Source organism: Chenopodium quinoa, unplaced genomic scaffold, assembly GCF_001683475.1.
Source record: "Chenopodium quinoa cultivar QQ74 unplaced genomic scaffold, ASM168347v1, whole genome shotgun sequence".
NCBI classification, from domain to species: Eukaryota; Viridiplantae; Streptophyta; class Magnoliopsida; order Caryophyllales; family Amaranthaceae; genus Chenopodium; species Chenopodium quinoa.
The window spans coordinates 2,114,815-2,122,262 of NW_018742359.1; positions in this window are offsets into that span (position 1 = coordinate 2,114,815).

Sequence of the window (7,448 nt, forward strand, 5' to 3'; positions counted from 1 at the left end):
TGGTGTGAGTGGTGTAATTGATTTAATTGTGGGGCTCCTCCTGAATATGTGGACATGAACATATGGGTTAGTGGGGAGTTTGTATGTAATAAGGGGAAAACTAAATACATGGGGGGAGGGATGTTTATGAAAATTCATGCCTTTATACATCAAATGAGTTGTAGTAGTTTGAGGAGGGTAGTGATGTTGGGTTTTTGCGGTGTCCAACGCCGTGCGGAAAGAAAACCCGATAACTGAATCGCATGCATAATAATTACAACATAAACAAAAGCATGCAAATAAACAAAACATGAACACATAAAGAGAAGAAAGAGAAATAAACTCACCCTAGACGCGTGCTTCGCTCACTCAATAAGCTCGGACTTGAAAGCTTCAAGCTCCGCAAGTGCGAAACCTCCGACGGCTCACACCCTTGCTCACTGAACCGGATGCAGCCCTTACCCCGTATTTTAAACGAGGCTAGACCAAAAATAACTTAGAGTTTACGAACTAAGGTTTTCTTGCTTTTGGTGATCCCTTAGAGTTCACCAACTCAAGTGAAAATCCCAATACCTAATGATTGGTATTTATAGGGAAATGTCCCAAAGATTTCCCATCATCTTTCAATGTGGGATAGTTGGTAAAATGCCAAAAGAAAGAATTAATTTAATTCTAAATTAAATTAAAATAGCAAAACAATCATCAAACAACAAGTGTCATAAGGAGAGCGAGGGAGTAGGTGAGGACCACAAAGGGAAGGTCCACCTTCCCTTGCTCCCCAAGGAAAACCGCCCCTCACTAACCGGCACTACTCATAGCGCGCCAGCTAGCGCCTAGCCTTGGGCACCAAGGCACGCCTTGTTGGCGGCCTGGTGCTCGGCTAGGCCTGCCAGCTTGCTCGCGTGCGTACTCGGCCCAAGCAGCAGCACAGCCCGCGCTAGAATCCTCGCTAGCATACGCGGGCTACTAACGCTGGGCGCTGCTCTCACTTACGAGGCCTGTTGCTAGCCTGCATGTGCTAGCTCGGCAGCACACACCCAGCCAAGCAATGCGATGCTTGCTGGCCTTGCGACCAAGCATGCGCCATGCTGCAGCAGCCCGACTAGGCATCCTAGCCTGCCTAGCCTTCACATGGCTAGGCCATTGCGAGGCTAAGGCTTTGGTGCACGTTTACTTGTTTGACTGATTTTTCCGTCTCGTCGATTCCTAAATTCGACTCGACTTACGACGCTCGACTTTGACGCTCTAAGCTCAGAACCTGACATCTTAGTTCGTAAAATCTCTATCGACTTTTTTAATCCTTTGGATTAATTCGTCGCTTCGGTTCGGTTACACGATTGGGTGTGACCCGAAGGGCTCAGTCAAGAGCAAGCTGTAATATTAATTATACATTAATATTACTAATCGGAAGCGGCCTCCAGCTAGGCATTCCAATCACTTGACCTCATTGAATAATTAGCTTTCCTAATTAATTCCGAACCCTCTATCCGAATAATACACTTGTTCGAAGACACCATTACTTTCAATCTCCCACTTATCCTTCCGGACAAGTGCGCTGTTTGTGTATAGCCTGTTTCCAATGTCACTTAATGTCTTTTCATGAACTGTAAGGTAAGATTCTTCGTCATCCTTATTACGTCCAGAAGTGTTTCTTGATTTTCGAGTTCAACTGTCAATAAGCTGATGATTTCTAAAATCCATTTGAGCACGACCATGCATTTTCACAGTCTCGCTCTTCGAGAGGCCTTGTAAACAACAAAGACATGTTCCCTACTATTAATAGGGGGACGTTCCCAATTTTGCATTTTTAGGTTCCCTTACTAAGAGGCCCTAGCTGCCCGAGTGTTGCCTTTATAATCCCCTTGTACGGCAGACGTTTGACAACATCAAAATTGAATAGTACTCAAACAAGAGAACTTACAATACTCATGGTTGAGGAAAGAGGTTATGATAGCGTTAATGAGTAATATACTTATGACGATTATTAAATCTCTTAAAGTATTCGCATAGGTCGATCAGGTGTAGTTCCAAACCAATACTTGTGCAAATGATTTAGGAAATTCTTTTCCTTGTAGCACAAGAAACGGTACTATAAATCATACTACACACTAATCTCACGTGATCATTAGTCGTCCAACTTTCAAATGACCTTGATTAGGGATAATTTTGATATGCTATTTAACGTTCACTTAATAGGTGTTTCTTTATCCAAGACAAAGTCTTGATACCCTATTTTGAATATTCTCAAATCGAATGGACTTATTATTTAATTCTAAACCACAACTAAATAGAAATGGAATAATAATTTGCAAAAAATTAAATTACTCCAAAAATGAATGGTTTAACTTAGTGTTTTACATTAAAGTCTCCAAAACATAAATTAAAATACATAAACAGGGAATTTAAAGCCAATCTTCGACATGCTTAATTCCCATTGCCTCAACGTGTTTGTTGTGTTTCACTTGAGGCAAAGGTTTAGTGAGTGGATCTACATTGTCATCCGTTCCAATCTTGCAAATTCTGATTTCACCCTCGGACTTCTAATCCCTTATCATGTGAATTCGCCTCATGACATGTTTGGCTTTCTAATGCTCCCTTGGCTCTCTAGCCTGAGCAATAGCCCCACTATTATCACAATAGAGGTCTATTGGTCCCTTCATTGAGGGTACAACACCAAGTTCACCAACGAACTTACGAATCCAAACTGCCTCCTTAGCTGCTTCTAAAGCTACCAAGTATTCGGCTTCAATTGTAGAATCTACAGTCGTGCTTTTCTTAGCATTCTTCCATATGAACGCCCCTCTATTAAGACAGTATACGTATCGTGATTGTGACTTGAAGTCGTCTTTGTCAGTCTGGAAGCTTGCGTCGGTATAACCTTCAACAAGCAAATCCTTACTCCCTCCATAAACCAGAAATTTATCCTTTTTCCTTTTCAGGTACTTTATGATATAAGTCTAATGCGCCTCTCTTGGGTTTGATTGGTATCGGCTCGTAACGCTCAAAGCATACGATACATCCGGCCTTGTACATATCATGGCGTACATGATCGATCCAATAAGCGAAGCATATGGAATCTGACTCATTCTCTCTCGCTCATCAGGTGTGTCTTTGGACACTACTTCTTGCTGAGAGTTATGCCATGAGACATGGGTAGGTGGCCTCTCTTGGCTTCTACCATATTGAATCGTGCCAATACCTTATCAATATAAGTACTTTGGCTCAATCCAATCATCCTCTTATATCTATCCCTATAGAAATTGATGCCCAATATGTACTGTGCCTCTCCCACGTCCTTTATTGAGAAACACTTTCCAAGCCAAGTCTTTACAGACTTCAGCATTGGAATGTTGTTTCCAATGAGCAATATGTCATCGACATATAAGACAAGGAATACGATATCACTCCCACTGACCTTTTTGTAAACACAAGACTTATCTGGATTCTTGATAAAATCAAACTTGTTAATGGCTTCATCGAATTGCAGATTCCAACTTTTGCTTGCCTGCTTTAATCCATAAATGGACTTCTTAAGCTTGCATACCTTCCCAACATTGTTTGGATCAACAAAACCTTCTGGCTGTGTCATGTACACAGTTTCTTCCAAAATTCCATTGAGGAAAGCGGTTTTGACGTCCATTTACCATATCTCATAAACATAATATGTGGAAATTGCTAGGATAATCTGGACGGATTTAAGCATGGGGACTAGCGAAAAAGGTTTCATCATAATCAACCCCGTGAATTTGCTTGTAACCTTTTTCCACCAGTCTATCTTTGTATACATATACAACTCCATCTTTGTCGGTTTTCAACTTGAAAATCCATCTGCAATTGATAGGTGTGTAACCTTCGGCCAAATCAACCAAGTCCCATACTTGATTTTCAAACATGGAGTCCATCTCGGATTTCATGGCTTCTTGCCATTTTGCAGAGTCGGGGCTCGTCATAGCTTATTTGTATGTCGCTGGCTCATCTTCATCCATAACTAGGATGTCTTGATTCTCGGTTAAGACAACACTGAGGTATCTGTCTGGTTGAGATCTTGGGCTTTGCGACCTACGCAGGGTAATAAATTGAGCATTTGCATTGTCATTTTAACTTTGAACATTGTCGGTTTGACTCTGACCAGTTTCAACAGCTGCTTCCAAAGCACTTTGTTTGTTAGTTTTGTTAGGTTGACTTTGTTGCTCATTTTCTCAAACTTCAGCAAGTTCATGAAGTTCATGAGCTCCTTTTCTAAAAAGACACCATCTCGAGCAACAAATACTTTGTTCTCAGATTGGTTGTAGAAGTAATACTCCTTTGTTTCTTTTGGATATCCCACAAAGAAACATTTATTAGGTTTTGGTGCAAGCTTGTCAGACATGAGTCTTTTGACATATGCTTCGCAACCCCAAATCTTAAGAAAAGACAACTATGGAGGTTTCTTCGTCCATAATTCATATGGAGTCTTTTCGACAGCTTTTGACGGAGCGCGGTTCAGTGTTAGTGCCGCGGTTAGAAGTGCGTGTCCCCAAAAAGATATAGGAAGATCGCTAAGACCCATCATGGATCGAACCATGTCTAACAAAGTTCAATTTCTCCTCTCGGACACTCCGTTCCACTATGGAATTCTGGGAGGTGTTAGTTCTGAGAGAATACCATGTTCTTTCAGATGGTCGTCGAATTCGTAGCTTAAATACTCGCCACCTAGATCCGATCGAAGGGCTTTGATTTTCTTACCAAGCTGATTTTCCACTTCACTCTGAAATTCTTTGAATTTCTCAAAGGATTCAGATTTGTGCGACATAAGGTAGACATAGCCATATCTACTATAGTTGTCCGTGAATGTGATAAAATAGCGATAACCATTTCTTGCGGTTGTGCTCATTAGTCCACATATATCTATGCGTATAAAACCTAATAAGTCACTAGCCCTTTCTCCCAACTTGGAGAATGGCTGTTTTACATCTTACCAAGTAGACATCCTTCGCAGTTTTCAAACGACGCTAAGTCGAATGAATCAAGAATCCCTTCATGTAGAAGTTTCTTGACGCGTTTGATGTTTATATGGCCAAGACGACAATGCAACAAGTAGGTTTGATTCTACTTGGTGGTCTTAGCCCTTTTGGTGGTATCATTAACATTATAAACCTGTTTGTTTGGTGAAAGCACATAAAGACCATTATCTGAATATGTCGTACCATATAAAACATTTTCAAGATAAAATGAACAACTATTGTCTTTTATCCGAAATACAAAACCCTTGGCGTCCAACGCCAAAATTGAAATAAGGTTTTTGGTAATGTTTGGAACATGATAACAATCATCAAGATTTAAAACAAGCCCAAAGGGCAAAGACAAACTGAGTGTTCCAACGGATTCGGTTGCAATCCTTGCTCCATTGCTACCCGAAGTTCCACTTCTCCCCTTCACTATCCTTCTACTTTTCCTTAGTCCCTGAGCATTGGAACAAAGGTGTGAGCCGCATCCGGTATCTAATACCCATGAATCTATACCCATGAATCTTTGCTAGTAAAGTTAAGGTCTATAACATATATACCTAATCCATAAGTAACGTTGACGTTCTTCTTATCCTCCTTGAACTTGAGGCAATCACGTTTCCAATGTCCCTTCTTCTTACAATAGAAACATTTGAAATCGGATTGAGAAGATGCTACCTTCTTTTCCTTGTTGCTCTTGGTAGCTTTTGACTTAGGCGGAAAGGTCTTCTTACCTTTCCCCTTGTAGCCCTTCTTCTTGCTCGAGCGCTTGATTGGCTTTCCCTTCTTGACCATAAGCATATCATGCTTCCCCTCATCCTAGAGTGTTTTCTCGGCCTGCTTCAACATCCCATGAAGCTCGGTGAGGGTTCTTTCCATGATGTGCATATTATAGTTCATCTTGAACTAATCATAGCCTTTGTGCAGCGAATGCAGAATAATGTCTATTGCCATCTCGTTCGAGTACCCAGCATCAAGCCTTTCCATGTTCTCAAATAATCCGATCATTTAAAGTTCATGTGGGTTGACCGACTCTCCTTTCTTGAGCTTGCTCTCAAGGATCTGCCTATGGGTCTCAAACCGCTCAGTTTGGGCCTGCTCTTGAAACACGTTCTGAAGCTCAGAAATGATTTCAAAAGTCGACTCCTTCTCAAAGAAAGTCTTTTGGAGATCTGGAGACATTGTGGCCAACATGATGCACTTGACATCTCGATTCGCAGCGTGCCATCGGTTTTGTAAACTCCGTATTTTTATAATACTTTTTATATATAAATTATTTATTTTATTTATTTTTATAAATTAAAATGATCCATTTCATTTTAAAAGAAATTAATTATTTAAATATTATGTCAGTGTGCATAAAATAATATGGGTCATTAATTGAGGCAATAAAAGTGTTTTGAATTGGGTCATCTTTATTTAAATAGTTGGATCAACTTGTTGGGAAATTGAGGACACTTAAGAGCCCAACAAGTTGGCCCCAAAGGAAGAAGTTAAGGGGGTGTAGGATTTAGTAATGGCAGTTTTGTAATTATGAGTTTTGTTTTAAAAGGGGAGTATAACTACTTCAAAACCTCAAGATTTTTCACTCTGAAATCATTATTGTCAGATTTCACAAAAATCCCAAAAGTTTTCTCTTCATTTTCTCTCTCCTTTTTCTCCTTATTTTTCCTCTCCTTTTCCTCTTCTTTTTTTCCCTCTTCTCCCACGCCTCTCTCCTCTTTCCCCCTCACGCACGCCGGCAACCATTGGCGGTCAGCAGCAGCAACCGGCACACCGCCGGCCACCTCCCTCTCTCTATCCTTTTGTTTTTGTAGTTTGGTATTATTATTGAGAAACAAAAACTCTTTCTCTCTTCCTAATTTAATTCTATTATTTTTTATTGATTTAAAGCATGATTTTGATTATATTTTGGTATTGATTTTGGGTATTTGATGTTGTTAAATTATTTATATAATTTTTGGATTTTTATTCAATCAAAAACCCCAATTTATACCCTATAATTTGGGAATTTAATGTTTATGGTTAGGGTTTGATCCTAGGTTGTTGTTGTTGTTTAATTAATGGTTTAAACATGTTTTTAATGAGTTTAGAGCCCTCAAATTAATGCTGGAATTTATTTGTGCACACTACTTTTTAATTATTGAGTTAGGGTTTGATTACCCATAAAAGGGAAAAAGGTTTTAATGAATTAAATATGATTTCCTAGTCTATTAGTGATGTTTTATATTAAATAAGTATGTTGGAATTCTATTTAAGTCATAAAAATTAAGTCTTTTTGAAAGGATTTGAAGTGCCCACTTAAAGAAAAGGTTTTATTGCTTTTATGTCATTAAATTGGGTTAATTAGTAAGGTTTAAAGTGTATTATAGTTGCTGGAAATTTGTGAGAATAGTAGATTAATTATAGTTATGTATTCTTATTTGTAGGAAGTTTCGAGTTAGGTGATTTCTAGCGAGTGTGGCCGAGTTTAGGCATTTTTCA